Below are 22,069 nucleotides of genomic sequence, written 5' to 3'. Positions count from 1 at the left end.
ATGAACCTTGGAGATAGCTTTCATTTGAGACCAAATCTCAAAATTCTGCAAAAAGGTGAAACTTTCAAGAACACTTTCTCACCAACCTGAAATGGCAAAGGCCTACGCTTGATGTTAGCATAATTAGCCAGTCGATCCTGTGCAGTCTTCATCCGTTACTTGATTTGAACAACTATATCAATAGCCTATTGAACTAACTCTGGTATTTCCACTTGTCGCTCTCCCTCTTCTTCCCAGAAGAGTGGAGTACGACATCTTCATCCGTACAACGCTTCGAATGGTGTCATACCAATACTACGGTGACAACTGTTGTTGTACATAAATTCAATCAACGACAACTAATCTTGACAAGCTAGACCAAAATCCATAGCACAAGCTCTCAACATATATTCAAGCGTACGAATAGTGCGCTCTAACTGTCCATCAGTCTCGAGGTGGTAAGCAGTACTCAAACTGAGTGTAGTACCCAAAGCACGCTGAAAACTCTCCCAGAATCTAGAAATAAACCTGGGGTCTCGATCACTGAAAATGCTCACTGGAACTCCGTGAAATTGTACAATCTCCTGAATGTACAGACGAACCATCCGATGAAAATTATAGTCTCGGTTATACGGAATGAAGTGTGCTGACTTGGTGAGTCATCCACCACAACACATATAGCGTCTCAATTCCTCGAGGACACTGGCAAATGGGCTGGTCACAAAATCCATCGTGATAAACTCTCATTTCCACTCAAGAATAGGCAAACTATGAAGCAATACTCCAGGTTGTCGGTGCTCTGCCTTAACCCGTTGACACACCAGGCATCTAGAAACATACTGGTACACACTATCTTTCATTCCCTTCCACAACAATCGAGTTAGCAAATCCTTGTACATATTGCTCTTTGGATGAATACTCAACTTGGTACGATGCGCTTGAGATAGAATCTCATTTCTCAGGGTATCATCCTCAGGTACCACAATACGGCCTGAAAAACACAGAAAATAATCTGACGGGTAGTGAAATCCAGACATATTGTGTGACGCCTAGAATTTCTTAATTTAAGTTTCATTCCTGAATTAGTCGTTAATATTTATGATTTTAATTATTTAAATTTTCTGTGCTAATTGGCTAAATGTTATATTTTTCCCACGCAATACAATTTACTATTGTTAACTTTTGCGAAAATTAGTATTTTTATTTTCGGACTAGTAAAATCAAATTTAATATTTTAAATTAGGATTCTAAGCTTGCATTTTTATTTAGTGCGATTTTAATTGTTGTCCTAATTTCTTTTTTTTGGTTTGGCATTTTTTTTAGTGTATAGCACTTTTCCCTAAATTTCATAACACTTACATTTTTTTTCTAGGGTTACCTATTCTAACACTTGGACTCAAATATCTAACCCAAATCACTCACTCACTCACACAACATACGCACACACACACAAAAGCGTCGACCTCCCCTATTCTTCAAGAAACTCACGGCCTCTTAGATTCTTCTTCTGGAGCTCTTCAATCTCCGATTTCTTCTCCATAAATTGTTCCATGTATAGCTGGGAGTGATTCTTGAGCTCCATTTTTAGCTTTTTCCAGCTCTTTTCCCCAGCCCTGCTCTAGGCCGCAGCTCTCGGGATTTCTGGACTTCCATCGATTTTTTTTCTTCTTCCTTTAGCTAGGCAAGATTATGGCTTCATTGCTCACCTTGTAGATTATTATTGTGTGTTTCGATTGGTGTTAGATTTTTGTATATCTCTTTTTTGAAAATCTCATGATACGTGCCCTGTTTCTTTTTTTTTCACAGTCGGATTGTTTTTTTTGGGATTTTGATTGTTAGTTGATTTTATAATGTTCATATGTGAAGAATGAACGATTTTAAAGCCATGGAATGAAATTTTAAGCATGTTAGCATATTCGAAAATTCAGAGATGTTCTTAGTTAGTATGTTCGAATTTTGTGTATTTTGATTGTTGGTGGATTGGTTTGGTGATTTATGAGCTACCATGGGTGATATGTAGTTCACGTGGTAGCGTTAGATTGAATGAAATTGAAATATGGTCTTGGATAGGGAAATTCGAAACTACCAGCTTCTTAGGAATTAGTTTTGGTTGAATTTGGTGGAGTTGCGGATGGGCTGGGTTATGTTAAATTTTCAAGAGTTTTGGGGAAGCTTAGAAGTTGGTTAGTGATGCTAAGACAGTGGCTTGGGGTTGAGGTCAAATGGACAGGTTTGGTTTGGATTTGAGAGGTTGAACTTGAGCAGATTTTGTGGACTTAGGGGCTGTCCAGAACCATGAGTTCATAACAGGGTTAGAGGCTGGTCTAGGTGAAGGGCTCGGGGCTAGTGATACCTTAGGATGTTAGGGAAACGACGTTTTGAACGCAGTTCAATTTGGTGGAGTTTTCCCTAACTTTCAAGCCTTGGGACTTATGAGAGATAGAATTTTAGACGACAAGTTTTTGTCAAGGTTTGAACATTTAAAACAGTGCTAAGATCAGAATTTGGGTAAGGTCTCGGGACTGGAAGTAGCTTAAGAGGTTAGGATTATTTCGTTTCAAGCGAAATTCCTTTTTGGCAAGTATTGAGTGAGTTATAAGATTTTAAGGCGTACCGCTCCATTCACCTAAATGTTATAACTTTGGTTTAGATTCTCATCCTTGGTGTGTACCCTAAATCACTATTACGGTCATTCACCATCGAGTCTCTTGCATGTTCATTGAGTAAATATTTTCGAGTTCATTACATCTACACGTGCATGCTAAGTCTTATATTCAATAAAGAAAGGAAAATATTTTGAACGAAGTGAGATGATTGTGACTACATATTCACGTGTAAGTGTGGGGCTGGAGACGTTTAGCTTCCCTTACCAACTATTCATGTGTATTGTGTGGGGCTGGAGACGTTTAGCTTCCCTTACCAACTATTCATGTGTATTTTGTGGGGTCAAAGATGTTTGGCTTCCCTTACCAAATTTTCATGTGTATGTGTGGGGCCAGGAGAAATCTTGGTCTCCCTTACCACCAGAGCAAGATGGGTTGGGAGATATCCTAACTCCTTGCGGCATAGTGCACTACAGCCATGATCATGATCGAAATCACAGAGTCACAATTCAAGGATCTAAGTTCACCAAAAATTATTATGACCATGTTCTGTATAGTTTATGCAATTCATTGAGTTTACTGGACTTAGCGTTGCACATGTCATATTCATGCACTCATTTCTTTTTACATGTTCATCATTTTTAAGCTTAGGGCCACGAACAATTATTTTGTTGCGCATTATTTTAAATTATGTGTGTGCTTGTATCTATGTAGTACTCATTATCCCCCCCTCCCCTCATATTCTTGCTGAGTCCTTTAGACTCACTACACTTATTTGATTTCAGGTGATGACTATTACATTGAGGCTGAGGGGCAGGATCCCCAGAGCGAGGTCACCGGTGGTGCAGGCCCTTGACCGACGTACTTTTAGTTGTTCCGCAAAATCTGATGTTGCCCTTTTTATTTATGAGTGAAATATTTTCATACACTGTCAGTCATTTGCAGGATGTGTTTTCCCTGCTTTAAAATTTTTGGCATGTAAACTTAACAGTTTATTGTTTCGCAAATGTGTGGTATTAACTCTTTTTTTTTTAGATTCTATGATTATCGTATTTGGATTTTTATCTTGTGTTCATTTTATTTTGATATTAATTGCTGACTGTGTCAGTTGGGCTTACAATATTTTGAACCGAGTCATGGTGAAAATTTTTAAGAATTCCGCAAATTCCTTATTTATTTTTTATATTTTAGAGGGTATTAGGTCGTGTCAGTTGGTATCAGAGCACGATCTTGGTTTGGGCTGTGCCTACTACCGGTTGCCGAAACTCAAGGGATCTCGCCTCAAAGTATGTAAGATTTATGTTTCATTTATTATTATTTGTTCAGATTAGTAGCGTTAGTTTCCTAAATTATTTGAGCATTTTTAAGTTTTGATAAAATCTTTTTCTTTAGGCATGAAATTTAAATTTTGGAATTTGAACTTGCGCACAGATGGCACCTCGTCGTGATCCCCATGCACCTCCACCGCCTCCGCCTCCGCCGCCGCCGCCACCTCCTCCTCCCCCTCCACCAATTGATGTTGGTGCTCAGGTGCTAGCTGGCCTGGCTTGTATCTTAGAGCAGCATGCCGATGCCCCAAGGGCTAGACCTAGTGCGATCTATGAGCAGTTCAGGAAGATGGATCCTAAGGAATTTTCTGGCACTACGGATCCGATGGTAGCGGAGGGCTGGATTCGCTTGCTTGAAGCGATTTTTCGCTACATGGAGTTGGGAGATGGAGGCCGAGTTCGCTGTATGACGTTCCTACTCAAGGACAACGCTGCCTTGTGGTTTGAGGGTGTGGAGAAGACTGTTGATGTTACCACCCTAACTTGGAAGAATTCAAGACCCTCTTTTATGAGAAATACTATACAGCTAAGGTGAGGGCACAGTTGAAGAAAGACTTCATGAGTCTCCGGCAGGGAGATCTGTCTGTATCCGAGTTTGTGCGCAAATTCGAGAGGGGCTGTCACTTTGTGCCATTGATAGAGAATGATGAGGCAGAGAAGTTGCAGCATTTTGTTGCTTGTCTGCGGCCTACTATTCGTAGGGATGTGATGATGGCTGAGCCCATGGACTATGCAGCCACTATCAGGAAGGCTTTTTGGTCCGAGCAGTCCTTGAAGGACATCAGTGCTGAGGTTCATAGCAAGAGGGCCTTCACTCATCAGGGCCACCATCAACAGCAGGGCAAGAGGCCATTTACTGGGCCACAAAGACAGCAGGGACCCTTCATACATCAGGGGAATCTGGCCCATAGACCCAGGGGCATCATGCTCAGAGACCTCAGGGGAACCAGGCCCAAAGACCCGCTCCTCCCAAGATTGGTGAGAAACCCATGTGCACTAATTGCAATCGTGCTCATTTTGGAAAGTGCCTGATTGGTGCAGGAGTCTGTTAGCGGTGCAAGAAGCCGGGGCACGTGGTTTCAGATTTTCCATTGTGCGCGATGCCGACTCAGGGGAGAGTCTATGTGATGCAGGCCGAGGAGGCTGATCCTGATACCACGCTCATCACATGTAATATTTAAAATATTTAATTAAGGGTGATTTAATTGATTCATTGAAGTAATTTTTGATTATGAGCTTCTCTTATTGGGAATGTGAACTTATTAGGTTGCATGTTTCGTGTTAGTTATCTGTGTTGGCATGAATAATTTTGGTTTTTGGGAATTCGATGACTTAGAATGAACCTGGGTAGAACTAGTCTTGTTCGTGTTCAATCTTTCCGGGGTTGTAATCACCTTTAATGCAGGTCGAATTTTAGTAGCGGGTGTGGCCACTAGAGCCTTGTTAGACTCGGGGGCTACACATTCTTTTATTTCGGAGGCTTTTACCCGCAAGCGGCATATTGAGTGTGAAGAGTTGTTTGGTGGATTCACAATGACCATCCCATCGGAGGAAGAACTGTCCACGAGGAATATAGTGAATAATATTGAGCTCTTGTTGCAAGGGCAATCAGTGAGTGCAGATCTGATAGTTTTGTCCATGCCTGAGTTTGACATGATACTTGGGATGGACTGGATGACGAAGAATGCTATGGTGATTGACTTCCAGCAGAGATCAGTGATGGTCAGACCAGAGGGTGAAGAACCGTTTTGGTTTGAGACTACTAGGGGTTCAAGGAGGACTCGGATTATATCTTTCATGCAAGCTAAGCAGTTGGTGCATGATGGAGGTGAGACATTCTTAGCCAGTATATCCTTGACAGAGTTGCCACCACGTCTAGATATTTCAGATGTGGACGTTGTCAGAGATTTTGAGGATGTGTTCTAGGAGATGTTGCAGGTATTTTGCTTGATAAAGAAGTCGAGTTCTCTATTGACTTGGTATCGGATACTGTGCCAATCTCTAAGGCACCGTATAGATTGGCTCCTACGGAAATGAAAGAACTAAAAGAGCAGATTCAAGAGTTTTTTGATAAGGGATTCATACGCCCTAGTTTCTCTCCGTGGGGCGCACCAGTCCTCTTTGTGAAAAATAAGGACGGGAGCCTAAGGTTGTGCATTGGTTATCGAGGGCTGAATGGAGTGACGGTAAAGAACAAGTACCCGCTTCCTAGAATTGAGGATCTCTTCGATCAGTTGCAAGGAGCCTCTGTATTTTAGAAGATTGATCTTCGTTCCGGTTATCACCAGTTGAAGGTGAAGGAGTCAGATGTGTTCAAGACAGCATTTAGAACTCGACACTACGAGTTCCTTGTGATGCCGTTCGGAATGACGAACGTGCCCACGGTCTTCATGGATCTTATGAACCGCGTATTACAGCCATACTTGGACCAGTTTGTCATTGTTTTCATTGATGATATCCTCATTTACTCGAAGGATAGAGATGAGAATTCGCAGCATTTGAGGATTTTTTTAGAGGTGCTCCGAGACCGGAAGTTGTTTGCTAAGTTTGAAAAATGCGAGTTTTGGTTGGAGAGAGTGGCATTCTTGGGGCATGTCATTTCCGACAGAGGTATTGAGGTAGACCCCTCCAAAGTTCAAGCAGTGAAGGAGTGGTCAGTACCTATAAATGCAACGGAGATTCGTAGTTTTCTCGGGTTGGCTAGTTATTACCGAAAATTTATCAAGGGCTTTTCATCCACTGCAGTGCCCTTGACAGCATTGACCAAGAAGAATTCTAGGTTTGTTTGGAGTTCCGAATGTCAAAGGAGATTTGATGTATTGAAGGAAGCTCTTACGTCAGCACCAGTATTGGCCATGCCATCAGGGCAAGGTGATTTCGTGGTTTACGCAGATGCTTCCAAGTTGGGATTGGGAGCAGTTCTTATGCAGCGTGATAGGGTTATTTCTTATGCTTCTAGGCAGTTGAAGGAGCATGAGAAGAATTAACCTACACATGATTTAGAGTTGGCAGCAGTGGTATTTGCTCTCAAGATTTGGAGGCACTATCTCTATGGAGAAAAGTGCAAGATATTCACGGACCATAAGAGCCTCAAGTACTTCTTCACCCAGAATGAGTTGAATATGAGGCAACGAAGATGGCTAGAGTTGGTAAAAGATTACGATTGTGAGATCAGTTACCACCCGGGTAAGGCTAATGTGGTTGCAGATGCGTTGAGCCGGAATACAGCAGTGGTTGCTTCTATGTCAGTGGCTAGACCATTGCAGGATGAGATTCAGAGGTTTGGATTGGAGTTCTATGCTGAGGGTAGGGCTCCTAGATTGTCAGCCTTGTCAGTGCAGACCACATTGTTTGACCGTATCAGAGTTGCTCAAGCAGATGATGAGCAGCTGAGAAAGTGGAGACAGAGAGCTAAGGAGAAGGACAATGGTCTGTATTCAGTGGTAGAAGGGATTGTGAGGTTTAAAGGTCGACTTTGGGTGCCCGCAGGTGATTCTCTGTGAGTTACTATCATGGCAGAGGCGCATACATCACCGTACTCTATCCACCCAGGCAATACGAAGATGTATCGGGACCTTCAGAAGTTATATTGGTGGTCGGGCATGAAGCGTGATATAGCCCGCTTTTTATCAGAGTGCTTGACATGCCAGTAGGTCAAAGCAGAACATCAGAGACCTTCGGGATTGCTTAAGCCACTCCCTCTCCCCGAGTGGAAATGGGAGAATATTACCATGGATTTCGTTGTTGGCTTGCCGAGGACCATTATTTTATGTTATTTTTATGTTTATTTTGCATACATTCGTATCATCTCATTATGTTTTTATGTGTTTTTATGTGATTTATTGCATATGTGTGCATTTTACTCTCCGGGTTAATTTTGTAGGAAAATGGATTTTTGAAGAATGAATTACGGAGCAGTAATGGTCAAAAATCTATTTTTAATGCTAGAGAGATCTAAATCCAATATTCATTGTTCAAAATCAATTTCAAGATGTTTTGAAGCTGCTGTCCAAATTTTAACTCGATCCGACGGCTAGAACTTGAATTATGATTTTTTCAAGAAAACTGTGCGCTGGCACATATGTATGCACGAACCCATGAACGGATGTGGCACGGGGTCCGGATATGTCGAGAGGAAAAAAATATTTGAGGCAGAGAGCACCCGAAGGTGGGCACGGACCCATGTCCAGGGTCCGTTCATGTCGCAAAATCGGAAAAAAAAATAGAATTTTTGAAAATTAAAATTCTTATTTTGCGGGCTTTATTTCGTGGGATTTTTAAGCCATATAAATAGAAGATAAAAGAGCATATTGAGGGGGTCCAAAGACGCACGCATATATCGAGGCAACTAGGGCGGAGATTGAAGATTTGAAGAACGCTCTATCTTAGTTTTTTCTTTCTTATTCTTTATTTTGTTTGAATATTGTTTTCAATTATTGAGTAGTTTTTCTTCAACCAAAACCGCGAGATTGAACCAGACAATTTTATGTTGAATATTTTGATGTTTATGTAGGATTTTTGGATTTTTGTTAATATTATTGATTGTTGGATTTAAATTTTGTCTTGTGAATAACCTGATCAACTATTTACTTGCTTGTTAATTAATTCCAAGTCGACATAGGAGGAATTGATTTCGATCACTCCAATAATTGACATATGGTTAAACCGACGAAAAATATTATTCGATTTCAGTATGCGATTTTAGGTGAAAACTGAATTATCACAAATATTGAATGCATTTATGTTTGATTAGAATTATGAAAATTAATCCGTCATAACTTGAATAGGTTTAACTGTTCTAGAAATAGACTTTTAAATAATATAGGATAATTCACTGTAATTTAAGATTAAATCTAGATCCGAGATTTGCCACTTTTTTGCATGATTTATGTAGTAGCCCGTAACCAAACAAGGTAATTAAGGAACTAATCGCATTGGCTATACTTGAGTTCGGACGATCCGAAGTGAGGGATCGGAGGCTCCAAACGAGATCGGGCGATCCGAAGCCATGATCGGAGGCTCCGAAGGTGTTCGGACGCTCCGTTGGCAAGTTCGGACGATCCGATCGTAACTCAATATTACGTCATTGCTTATGTCAGCAAGATGACGTCATTGCTGACACATGGATGGGACTTCGGATGCCCCGAAGTCCAGTTCGGACGATCCGAACGTGTTCGGAGGCTCCGAAGTCAGTTCGGAGGGCCCGAACTCTGTCTATAAATAGGGGTGCCGAGCTCAAATTTGAGTGCACCAATTCCTCTCTTCTCTCTCGATTCTTTAGCCTTCTAACTCAGATCTAGGGAATTCTAAGCGTCCCGTTGGGAATCCAGAAGTTGCATAGCAGTCCAGGCGTTGTAGCGAAGCTGTGGCCTAGTTTTGAGGCATTCGACAGCAAAGGGCTAACGACGGACGAAGGTATAGCTTTTGCTTCCTAAAAATATTTAGGAGTATGCTTTAGCTTAGTTAATGCTTTTAGAGCGCTATAATGATAGTAGTATCATTTGGCAGTGTAGCGCGGATTATAGGCGTGGACCTAGGGCTGATAGCACTTGCCTAGTATTTGAGGTACGAAAGTACTGTTCGAGATATCCTGACTGAGTATGCATGTATTATGTGACTGCATGATTTATATGTCATTGATTTATGCTGCATTCATTTGCATATTGAGCTATCTCGTTTGATATGTCTATAGTAGGGTTTTACCCTATCCTGTTAGTGGTTGGACTTCCATCGATTTGGGTTCGGCATATCCACTGGTATTTGGTATGGGAGCCACCTCCTGCAGCGACAGCACAGCGTGCTACATACCAGGGCCCGGTCTGTCTTTGTCATCTGATCCTTGACCTCGAGTTTATAGGGAGTTCACTTTGCATGCATGCATGTATACTCATACTCTCGTGCTGAGCATTTTATGCTCACATCTCGTACTCTGTGTGTCTGGACACCCTATTCCATGGGGCAGGTTTGCGATTGGACGAGACGGGTGGATCCAAGAGGGGCTAGGCAGTGGTTGATTAGCTGGAGCTTCCTTTAGGTGTTTTATTCTGTTGTTTTGGGTTTATACAGCTATTCGATTTGGTTGTATATTATTTTGGATATTTACAGATTCCTTTCCTTGGGATTGTATAATGTTATGGTTTCCGCAGTTGAATTCTGATTTCTGTTTAATTAAGTTAATTGCATGTCTAAGTTCTATTTAGTAGGTGATCCGGGTAAGGGTCACTACACTTATGGTATCAGAGCATGCATAGTATTCTTGGGATTTAGATTCTGCATAAGGTAACCGTGAGGTACTTTTGTAGATGGCAAACTACGATGACCAGAGTAGCCATGGTAGTGGAGGTGGACGCTGGGGAGATGACGATCGTGAGCATCATCGGGACCGTCATCATCGTCGTCATGATGAGGAACGTTTTAGCGTGTGCCGATTCTTACAGATGGCACCTAAGCCCTTGGTTGGAGGTGAGTCTCTGGAGGATGCGGAGAACTGGTTAGACCGCATGGAGACGACTTTTTAGACTTTCTATTGCACCGGGGAGCACAAGATGGAGACCCTTGGCTATCTTCTGGATGGGCGAGCTCGTAGGTGGTGGAGGTTTACTTCTGCACCCTTTGTTACGGCGAGAGGAGTGGCCACCTGGGCCGAGTTCCGCACAGCTTTTCAGAAGCTGTATTTTCCTCCTGCACTCCGACAGTCGAAGGCGGGCGAGCTACTGAGTCTGCGACAGGGAGCCATGTCTATTGACGAGTATCAGCAGAAGTTCTTTGATTTGCTATCCTATTGCCCCGAGATTGCTGAAATCTCTGAGATGAAGTATAATCTGTTCCTTCAGGGCCTTAACCCTGAGATCCATGACTGTGTGGCGGTCGGTGATGACATGTCCTACAAGGGTTTGGTGAGCCGTTGTCACCAAACAGAGGACAGCATTCGGCGGAACAGGTCTTTCTCTCAGTCGAGGCCTGCTAGTTCTTTGGATCCCCGTGCCCAATATTTCAAGAAGTCCGGATCTACTTCTTCCTCTGGTTATGGAGGTGTTGTTCACTTTGGGAAGAAGGACAAGTGCGACCATTGCGGGAAGAACCATCCGTCAGAAAAGTGTCGTAGAGCTTCTGTAGCTTGTTTTCGATGTGGAGAGGTTGGTCATATCCGGAGGGATTGTCCACTATCTGGGGGAGGCGGTTCTGGTTCAGGATCAGGTTCTCAGGCCACCGTTCAGCAGAGGTCGCAGGGACAGCCTGCTGGGAGTTCTCATTAGAGGCCGCGGGCTTCTGGTCAGGTGTTTGCCTTGAGGCATGATCAGGCTGTGGAGGAGAATGAGAAAGTCATCGCAGGTACATTTCTATTTTATGGTATACCTGCTATGGTACTTATTGACACTGGTGCATCTCATTCCTTCATTTCTGCACATTTTGTTAAGAGGCATAAGTTACCATGCATTGCACTAGAAGTAGTAGTTTCTGTTTCTACTCCGACGGGTCAATCTGCTTTGGCCAAGCGTTTAGTGATGGGTTGCCCTTTAGAGTTCGAAGGAAACATTCTGTTGGCGAATCTCATGGTCCTTGCGATGGACGACTTTGATTGTATTCTGAGGATAGACATGTTGACTACCTATCGTGCTTCAGTGGACTGCTATCAGAGATTAGTACGCTTTCATCCGGATGGGAGTGATAGCTGGTTTTTCTATGGTGAGGGAGCGCGACCCCCGATGCCTTTGGTATCAGCTTTGAGAGTCTGTCGAGCTCTAGAGTCTGGTGGGGAAGGCTACCTTATCTATGCAGTTGATTTGTTCGCTGAGAGTATTGGGATAGAGAGTATTCCTGTTGTGGATGAATTCCCAGATGTATTTCCAGATGAGATTACGGGTTTTCCTCCTGCTAGGGAAGTCGAGTTTGGCATAGAGTTGATGCCGGGTACTTCGCCTATTTCTCGAGCACCGTATCGTCTGGCTCCGTCAGAGATGCGTGAGTTAAAGAATCAGTTATAGGATTTTTTGGACAAGGGATACATTCGTCCTAGTGTATCTCCTTGGGGAGCTCCTGTTCTTTTTGTAAAGAAGAAGGATGGGTCTATGCGGTTGTGCATTGACTATCGGCAGCTGAATCGAGTTACTGTGAAGAACAAGTATCCGTTGCCTCGCATTGATAACTTGTTTGATCAGCTGCAGGGTACTTCGATTTACTCCAAAATTTACTTGAGATCTGGGTATCATCAGTTGAGAGTCCGAGATCAGGACGTAGCCAAGACTGCATTTCGTACTCGCTATGGGCATTACGAGTTTCTAGTGATGTCATTTGGATTGACTAATGCGCCGGCTATATTTATGGATCTGATGAACCCTGTCTTCAGGGAGTATTTAGAAAAGTTTTTCGTGGTCTTCATTGACGACATCTTGGTATATTTGCGTAATGCGGAAGAGCATGTTTCTCACTTGCGAGTGGTACTGCAGACTCTTCGAGACGAGCAGTTGTACGCTAAACTGAACAAGTGTGAGTTCTGGATGGATCGAGTGGTGTTTTTTGGCCATATCATATCCAGGGATGGGATTTCTGTTGATCCAAGCAAGATTGAGGCTGTGCTGAATTGGTCACGTCCAATGACGGTTGCTGAGATCCGTAGTTTTCTGGGTCTAGCAGGATATTATCGACGCTTCATTCTGAACTTCTCTCAGCTAGCTCGACCGTTGACGCAGCTTACCCGCAAGGGTGTTGATTTCGAGTGGTCCTCCGAGTGTGAGGAGATTTTCTATGAGCTTTGACGGCGGTTGACTTCTGCACCGGTGTTGACATTACCATCAGGATCTGGAGGGTATGTGATATACACTGATGCTTCTCTTCATGGGTTAGGTTGTGTCCTGACTCAGAATGGGCATGTGATTGCATATGATTCTAGACAACTGAAGCTTCACGAGAACAACTATCCAGTTTATGATTTGGAATTAGCAGCCATTGTATTCGCTTTGAAGATCTGGCGTCATTATCTATATGGCGAGAAATTTGAAATATTCACCGACCACAAGAGTCTCAAATATTTGTTCACTCAAGCGGAATTGAACATGAGGCAGAGACGTTGGATGGATTTGCTTAAGGACTATGATTGCGAGATTAAGTACCATTCGGGAGCTGCTAATCTCACCGATGATGCTTTGAGTCGCAAGGTGCGACTATCCGTACTGCAGACTTGTTCGATGTCTAGTGCGATCAGTGACTGTTGTACTTCGGGGTATACCTTCAAGCATAAGAAAGGTAGGCAGAGTATCCAGATGTTTGCGATACTATCTGAGCCAGCTTTGTATTCGCGGATTCGGGATGCTCAGATGTCTGATTCGAAGACCCAGCATTTGGCTCGTCTAGCTAACAAGGGTAGCTCGTCTGGATTTCACTATCAGTCAGATGATTTTCTGTGTTTGTCTGGTAGGCTTGTGATTCCGCAGGATGAAGAGTTGCGAGAGAAGATCTTGTCTTAGGCACATCGCACCAAGTTGAGTATTCATCCGGGAAGCAAGAAGATGTAAAAGGATCTACGTACTCGGTTTTGGTGGAAGGGGATGAAACGCAGTATGTATCAGTATGTCTCGAGATGTTTGGCGTGTCAGCAGGTCAAGGAAGAACACCAATGACCTGGAGGTTTGCTTCACAGTTTGCCTATTCCTGAGTGGAAATGGGAGTTTATCACGATGGATTTTGTGACCCATTTGCCGATGTCCTTGAGGAATTGTGATGCTATCTGGGTTGTGGTGGACCGACTCACCAAGTTAGCGCATTTCATTGCCTATAGTCGAGAGTACTCTGTGGATCGCATGGCATGTCTGTATGTTCAGGAGATCGTTCGACTTCATGGAGTGCCTGTGAGCATTGTCAGCGATCGAGACCCCAGGTTTACTTCTAGGTTCTGTGGGAGTGTTCAGCGTGCGATGGGTACTACTCTCAGTTTGAGTACTGCCTATCATCCGGAGACAGATGGTCAGTCAGAACGCACTATCCGTACTTTGGAGGATATGCTTCGAGCTTGCACTATGGACTTTGGTACAGCCTGGCAGGATCATTTGTCATTGATCGAGTTCGCGTACAACAACAGCTATCATACTAGCGTTGGAATGGCACCTTTTGAGGCATTATACGGGCGACGTTGTCGTACTCCACTCTTCTGGGAAAAAGTGGGGGAGAGACAGGCTGAGGGACCGGAGTTTATCCAGCAGGCAGTAGATATTGTTGGTCAGATCAAAAAATGGATTAAGACTGCACAGGATCGTCAGGCCAGCTATGCTAACACTAAGCGTAGGCCTTTGCAGTTTGATGTCGGGGAGAAAGTGTTTCTGAGGGTGTCACCTTTCCGCAAGATTCTCAGATTTGGCCTTAAGGGCAAGTTGTCTCTTAAATTTATCGGTCCGTTTGAGATCTTGGAGAGCATTGGCGATTTGGCTTATCATTTGGCTTTGCCACCGTATCTGTCTAGTATTCACAACGTGTTCCACGTATCTTTGTTGCGATGATATGTGGCAGATCCGTCTCATATTCTGCAGCGGTCTGAAGTTCAAATGGATAAGGATTTGACCTATGTTGAAAGACCTATTTGTATCCTGGATCATAAGGATAAGGTCTTGCGGAACAAGGTCATTCCTTTGGTTTTAGTTCAGTGGCAGCGCCGAGGCGCTGAGGAAGCTACTTGGGAACTTGAGGACATGATGCGTGCAGAACATCCTGAGTTATTTTGATTTCATTTTGAGTTGTAATCAGTTGTAAACTCTATAATCGTTTGATTTGAATAAGAATGTTTTGGATTGTTGTTTTACATTCGGTACTTAAGATCAGATTTCGAGGACGAAATATCTTAAGTGGGGGAGAATGTAGTAGCCCGTAACCAAACAAGATAATTAAGGAACTAATCGCATTGGCTAAACTTGAGTTCGGATGAGCCGAAGTGAGGGATCGGAGGCTTCGAACGAGATCGGGCGATCTGAAGCCAGGATCGAAGGCTCCGAAGGTGTTCGGACGCTCCGTTGGCAAGTTCGGACGATCCGATCGTAACTCAATATTATGTCATTGCTTACATCAGCAAGATGATGTCATTGCTGACGCATGGATGGGACTTCGGATGCCCCGAAGTACAGTTCGGACGATCCGAACGTGTTCGGAGGCTCCGAAGTCAGTTCGGAGGGCCCGAACTCTGTCTATAAATAGGGGTGCCGAGCTCACATTTGAGTGCACCAATTCCTCTCTTCTCTCTCGATTCCTTAGCTTTCTAACTCAGATCTAGGTAATTCTAGGCGTCTCATTGGAAATCCGGAAGTGGCATAGCAGTCCAGGCATTGTAGCGAAGCTGTGGCCTAGTTTTGAGGCATTCGACAGCAAAGGGCTAACGACGGACGAAGGTATAGCTTTTGCTTTCTAAAAATATTTAGGAGTATGCTTTAGCTTAGTTAAGGCTTTTAGAGCGCTATAATGATAGTAGTATCATTTGGCAGTGTAGAGCGAATTATAGGCGTGGACCTAGGGCTGATAGAACTTGCCTAGTATTTGAGGTACGAAAGTACTGTTCGAGATATCCTGACTGAGTATGCATGTATTATGTGACTGCATGATTTATATGTCATTGATTTATGCTGCATTCATTTGCATATTGAGCTATCTCGTTCGAGATGTCTATAGTAGGGTTTTACCCTATCCTGTTAGTGGTTGGACTTCCATCGATTTGGATCCGGCATATCCACTGGTATTTGGTATGGGAGCCACCTCCTGCAGCGACGGCACAGCGTGCTACATACCAGGGCTCAGTCTGTCTCTGTCATCTAATCCTTGACCTTGAGTTTATAGGGAGTTCACTTTGCATGCATGTATACTCATACTCTCGTGCTGAGCGTTTTATGCTCACGTCTCGTACTCTGTGTTTCTGGACACCCTATTCCATGGGGCAGGTTTGCGATTGGACAAGGCGGGTGGATCCAAGAGGGGCTAAGCAGTGGTTGATCAGCTGGAGCTTCGTTTAGGTGTTTTATTCTGTTGTTTTGGGTTTATACAGCTATTCGATTTGGTTGTATATTATTTTGGATATTTACAGATTCCTTTCCTTGGAATTGTATAATGTTATGGTTTTCGCAGTTGAATTCTGATTTCTATTTAATTAAGTTAATTGCATGCCTAAGTTCTGTTTAGTAGGTGATCCGGGTAAGGGTCACTACAATTTATTTGGTATCTACGTGTATCTTGGTTGTTTCGTTTTAATTAAATTTTCCTTTCAACTATTTTAATTCTTATTTCTTAAGCATTTTTTTATTTTAAATTCTTTTTTTATTTAAATCAAATTGCTCTTTATGATTTTGTCTAGATTAAGTAAAATAATTAAATCTTGAGATTTGACTACAGTCCCTGTGGGATCGAAACTTGGACTCTCTGTCCACTTTACAATTACTTGATCTAGTGCACTTGCTAGATAATTGAATTAAGCGATCAAGTTTTTGGCGCCGTTGCCGGGGACTGTTTAGTTAATATTAGGATAGATTATTTGTTTGAAAATAGACTTTTTTTTCGTTCCTTTGCTTAATTTTTAATTTTTCTTACTTGTGAGGTGCTTGGAGACAGATCATCGACAAGTTTTCACAAGGTTTGGCCAACAATACTCAAAACCATTCTTTGCTGTTTGGAGGAGATTCAATTATTTGGCAGACAGATTTTGATACCATGATTTTCCGAACTACACTCTAGTTCAGATTTTTTATGGTGGTTTGGATGCGACAATAAGAAGTTGGGTAGATTATGGAGCTTTGGCCACTGGCAGTCACTTGTTCAGCAGAGATTACGACAGAACTATGCACTTGTTAAATGATATGACAGATTTCAACTACCATTGGCATTGTGATCCTTCACTGCAGGGTTGGAGTCACTAATATCCTCCAAAATTCAACTCCAAAAATTTTGCGTACCAACCATTTGAGCTTCAAGAAGAGTGTATAGGGCGTTTTGAAGATCACGTGGCTCAGTTGGAGAACATTGTGAAAAAGCAAGCAGAGACAAATAAGTTCTTAGAAAGCCGCATCAACTATATGAGTCTTTTGGATGAACATATTGCATGCGCTTCTTACAGAACTATTTTTTGAGATCTGTCTAGAGAATGAAGTAATTGCGCCAGATAATGAGGAAATATTTTTTGATGAATCTTCTTGCGAAGATGACCCAAAAGTGACATTAGAGGAGGAAGAAATATACAAGGCAAAATATTTGACCTCGTCAATGGTCTTTTCATGTACACCACTAGAAGATCCGTTCTTACCATTGATGCCAACTCCACAGTATTACATCCTCTATGAGCTTCAGCCTAGATTCGTAGTCTCCTTCCAAAATAATCAGTTCATGTCAAGTGTTGATGGACCGACGAGCTTCCCATGCCAATATCACGCCAAGCTTGATGGCGTAGGAAATCAAGACCCATACGTAGAGTCGTATGATTCTTACTATGGGCGGCAGCCGCGCTTTGATGGTTTCTACTAGAAAGTCGGGCAATAGACTATAAACTTAGCGCTGACTGGGAGGCAACCCAGTGTTTTCTTTCCTTTGTATTTTTTTTATTGTTCTTTTTATGTTTATTTTTTTTATTATCTTTTTCTAATTCAAGGCCTTACCCGTCGCTTTCCATGTTCAATAAGTTTCCCCGATAAGAGAAGTTGCTTCGAAATTTTGCAGATGGATGAAGAGGACGAATCATAGACCAGGGGAGTGTTATTTCTATTTTGTTTCTTGTGTGTTTGTTCTTTTTGCATGTGTTTGTTTATTTTTTCATTTTGTTCATTGTTTCTATTTTCTAAAGTATTTAGGGCAATGCTTTGGATAAGTATGGGGGATAGTCTAGTTTTTATGTTTTTATTTGTGTTGTGTTTGTGTTGCGTCTGTCATGTTTTAGTTTGTTTGCATATAGTTCATGTTAGTTTTTTTTTTGTTTGCATATGTGTTGAGTAGGATAATGAATGAGAGCCAATGATGATATGAAGTTATGATTTTTGTGAAAAAAAATTTTGTTTTTACCTTGACTTGACATGAGAAACTGTAGGTTGACCCGTGAATTTTTTTAAGCACTTATGTTAGACCAGTGAATTGTAGCGAAAAAATTGATGATGTTTTTGTTTGTTTGACCATTGCATGACACTAGGTGTTTAGTGATCTCAATTGTATCCTGTGAATTCTAAAGATCTTCTGACAATTGCACTTATGATCTTGGGCGCACCAAAATTTTTGAAAAATTAAAAATTGATAAAATCTTTGAAAAATTCAGCTCCATCCGGGTTTCGGGCAATGGATTGAAATCCTAATCGCCTAGTCTGAAACTAAGTATGCGGATTCAATGGGGTTAATTGCTTCATCCGAGCTATAGATGAGGGGATTGAAATTCAAATCATATCACAATTATAGCTAAGTTTGCGGGTAATTATTGGGGTTTTAAAATTGTCAGATGCAAAATCCGGCGGTGCATAATAATTTATCTCAAGAAAGGTGTGTTTTGTTAGAGGTAATTGGGAGGAGTGGATGCATGCGAGTGACATTTGTATTGATGTGTTAATAGGTCGCTAAGCAGTCTTAAAACGGATTCTTTAAAAGTTGCATGAAACTGGAATGATAGTTCACACACACACACGTTCACACTAAACCGATGGTGTATTGTGGAGAGTCGATGGTTTTTTAATTTGGCATGTGACTTCTCTGAGGCAAATTCCCATGAATTGTTCCTACTTTGTTGTTTGTTGCATTGTATGTCATGCTCGAGGGCGAGCAAGATTTAAGTATAGGGGTGTTGATAAGTGCATTTTGTATGCATTATTTTATGTTATTTTTATGTTTATTTTGCATACATTTGTATCATCTCATTGTATTTTTATGTGTTTTTATTTGATTTATTGCATATGTTTGCATTTTACTCTCCGGGTTAATTTTTTAGGAAAATGGATTTTTGAAGAATGAATTACGGAGCAGTAATGGTCAAAAATCTATTTTTAATGCTAGAGAGATCAAATCCGATATCCACTGTTCAAAATCAATTTCAAGATGTTTTAAAGTTGCTGTCCAAATTTTGGCTCGATCTGACGGCTAGAACTTGAGATATGATTTTTTCAAGAAAACTGTGCGCTGGCACATTGGTATGCACGGACCCATGCACAGATGTGGCACGGGGTCCGGACATTTCGCGATGAAAAAAATATTTGAGGCAGAGAGCACCCGGAGGTGGGCATGGACCCATGTCGTCCAGGGTCCGTTCATGTCGCAGAATCAGAAAAAAAAAATAGAATTTTTGGAAATTGAAATTCTTATTTCGCGGGCTTTATTTCGTGGGCTTTTCTAGCCATATAAATAGAAGATAAAAGAGCATATTGAGGGGGTTCAAAGACGCACGCATAGATCGAGGCGGATAGGGCGGAGATTGAATATTTGAAAAACGCTCCATCTTAGTTTCTTCTTTCTTCTTCTTTATTTTGTTTGAATATTGTTTTCAATTATTGAGTAGTTTTTCTTCAACCAAGAACGCGAGATTGGACCAGACAATTTTATGTTGAATATTTGAATGTTTATTTAGGATTTTTGTGTTTTTGTTAATATTATTGATTGTTGGATTTAAATTCTGTCTTGTGAATAACCTGATCAACTATTTACTTGCTTATTAATTGATTCCAAGTCGACAGAGGAGGAATTGATTTCGATCACTCCAATAATTGACATATGGTTAAACCAACTAGAAATAATATTCGATTTTAGTATGCGGTTTTAGGTGAAAACTGAATTATCACAAATATTGAATGCATTCATGTTTGATTAGAATTATGAAAATTAATCCGTCATAACTTGAATAGGTTTAACTGTTCAAAAATAGATTTTTAAATAATATAGGATAATTCACTATGATTTAAGATTAAATCTGGATCCGAGATTTGCCACTTGTTTGCATGATTTTTTTTTTTGTACATGTGTGTGTCTTGATTGTCTCGTTTTAATTAAATTTTTCTTTCAACTATTTTAATTCTTATTTCTTAAGCAGTTTTTTATTTTAAATTCTTGTTTTATTTAAATCAAATTGCTCTTTATGATTTTGTCTTGATTAAGTCAAATAATTAAATCTTGAGATTTGACTACAGTCCTGTGGGATCGATACTTGGAATCTCTATCCACTTTACTATTACTTGACCTAATGCACTTGCTAGATAATCGAAGCGGTCAGGCACCAAAGAAGAAACAAAATCAGGTGGCTTCATCTTCATCTTAATCTTCATCTTCTTATGATGCTCATCGGTTTTGGGATGAGGCGGCGGCTGCTAATTATCAAACATTCATATCTAAAACATTTTTCCAGAGTAAGGTTTTGACATGACGCCCGGTTTTGATTCATCTCATCCAATGTGTGCGGTAGAGCGCATGGTGGTGGCTAGGCATTGGAAGAAATTTACTAAGCCTCCTATGGATAACATTGTTTCTTTTTTGAGGGAATTTTATGCTAATTTGAAGGACAAGCACAAACAGTTGAAGGGTTCTAGTGCGCGGAAAGATGGTTGCCTTTGATTCGCATTCCATCAATACCTTGTTTGAATTTTTGCCGGTCATGCATGATGAGCATGTGGAATATAAGTCTAACTAAGTTGATTATGATGCGATTATGTGACGCATATGCATAGCTGGGGCTGAGTGGTGGTTGGGTCGTGATAAATTTCCATCAATGTTAAAGAAAACTGATTTAGTGGATGATACAAAGCAGTGGTACTTTTTTGTGTGCGCCATGGTAAAGCCTACAGATCACATTCATGAAGTTACAAGAGATAGGGCTATCTTGGTTTATTGTATCCTTGTGGGCAAGACTATTGATTTGGGTCAAATCTGTTAGGATTCGATTTCCAATGTGGTGGCTGGCCGGAAAACAGGTGTTCTTGCCTTCCCTATCTTATTACTGACCTTTGTACCGCAGGTGGAGTCCAATGGAACGATAGTGAGGAATTGTTGAAGCCTCGTACTCCTATTAACTGTGTGTCTTCGTGTCAATTTGTACCTGAGCATGAACGGCGTGCACGCAATGAAAGAAGATAATTTAATAATCGTGTGGCCGCTCGTCGAGCTTCCCCACCGCATGATGCTGCTCCTCGTACTATCAATGATCTTGTTGCTTATCTTGAGGAGGAGGTACGCCAGCAAAGGCAAGCGCTGCAATCGTTTCAGCAGACGTCTGGGGTGTTTATGAATTTTATGATGAACTTCATTGCGGCGTTGTCCCATCAATTTCCGGATGCTGTGAGTTCTACCCACCTGTTTCCTCCCCATCCACAGTGTCCTCCTCATGTTGGTAATCCTGAGCTTCACCCTGAATCTGATGAGGATGATGGCGGCGACCACTGACGGTTGCTGCTTGAGGTACATGTCCTTTGTTTTTCTTGTTTCAATCATTAGGGACAATGATTGTACCTAAGTTTTGGGGGATGGCTCATTTTTTAGAAAAATGATTTTTAATGGTGTTTGATGTTGTTGTTGCAATTGGTGTTATGTGAGTAGTGTTGTGAATGATTAGTATGAATGATGATTTTTGTGGTGTCGTTTTTTGTGAGTTGATTTAGTGTTAAGTTTGTTTTTAATTGGTGCATATGGTGGTTGTGTGTAGTAAGTGTCGAAGTCAAGAAAGAAATGGAAGCATGACCAATGATGAAAAAGAAAATTAATGATGTCCATGATTATCTGCCCATCTAACCATTTTTGGACTGGTGAAGCTAATTGAATGAATATTTTCTTATATATTCTGTGATTTTCACTTGATTTTGAGCTAAAGACATGCAAACATAGATATGATTGAGGCATTGTTTGATATTTTGGGCTTGTTTTCTTTGAAATCACTTTATCTCTAGTTGCCCCTTGAGCTCGCACGATGAAAAATGTTGCAGTTGATACATTCTATTAAAGTTGTTAGATTTTTCTTACACTGATTGAATTTATACGATTTGATTGTGGATTGAGATATTATTTAGAACTTGTTAGGACACTCTTCGAGGCGATATACGGGCATACTGTGATTTAGGAATGATTTAGGCAATTTTTCTGTGAATCGTTTGAGCCTTTCAAGCTACCCATTGATATATTTTATCTCTAGTTACCTTGTTTGAGTTTTATTGAAAACGAATGGCATACGTGAAAGCGTATGGTAGAACCCCA

At 41.4% G+C, this 22,069-nt stretch overlaps 1 long non-coding RNA gene across 1 annotated transcript in view; it reads left to right on the top strand.

Moving 5' to 3' along the window:
- Positions 1-22,069, top strand: part of LOC140887228 (uncharacterized) — a 65,364-nt gene that overhangs the window by 12,518 nt on the left and 30,777 nt on the right. The window lies entirely within an intron of this gene.

This window comes from Henckelia pumila, chromosome 3 (assembly GCF_033568475.1).
Source record: "Henckelia pumila isolate YLH828 chromosome 3, ASM3356847v2, whole genome shotgun sequence".
Lineage (NCBI taxonomy): Eukaryota > Viridiplantae > Streptophyta > Magnoliopsida > Lamiales > Gesneriaceae > Henckelia > Henckelia pumila.
Note: the sequence above shows the minus strand (reverse complement) of the source record. Positions and strands in the feature narration are given on the sequence as shown.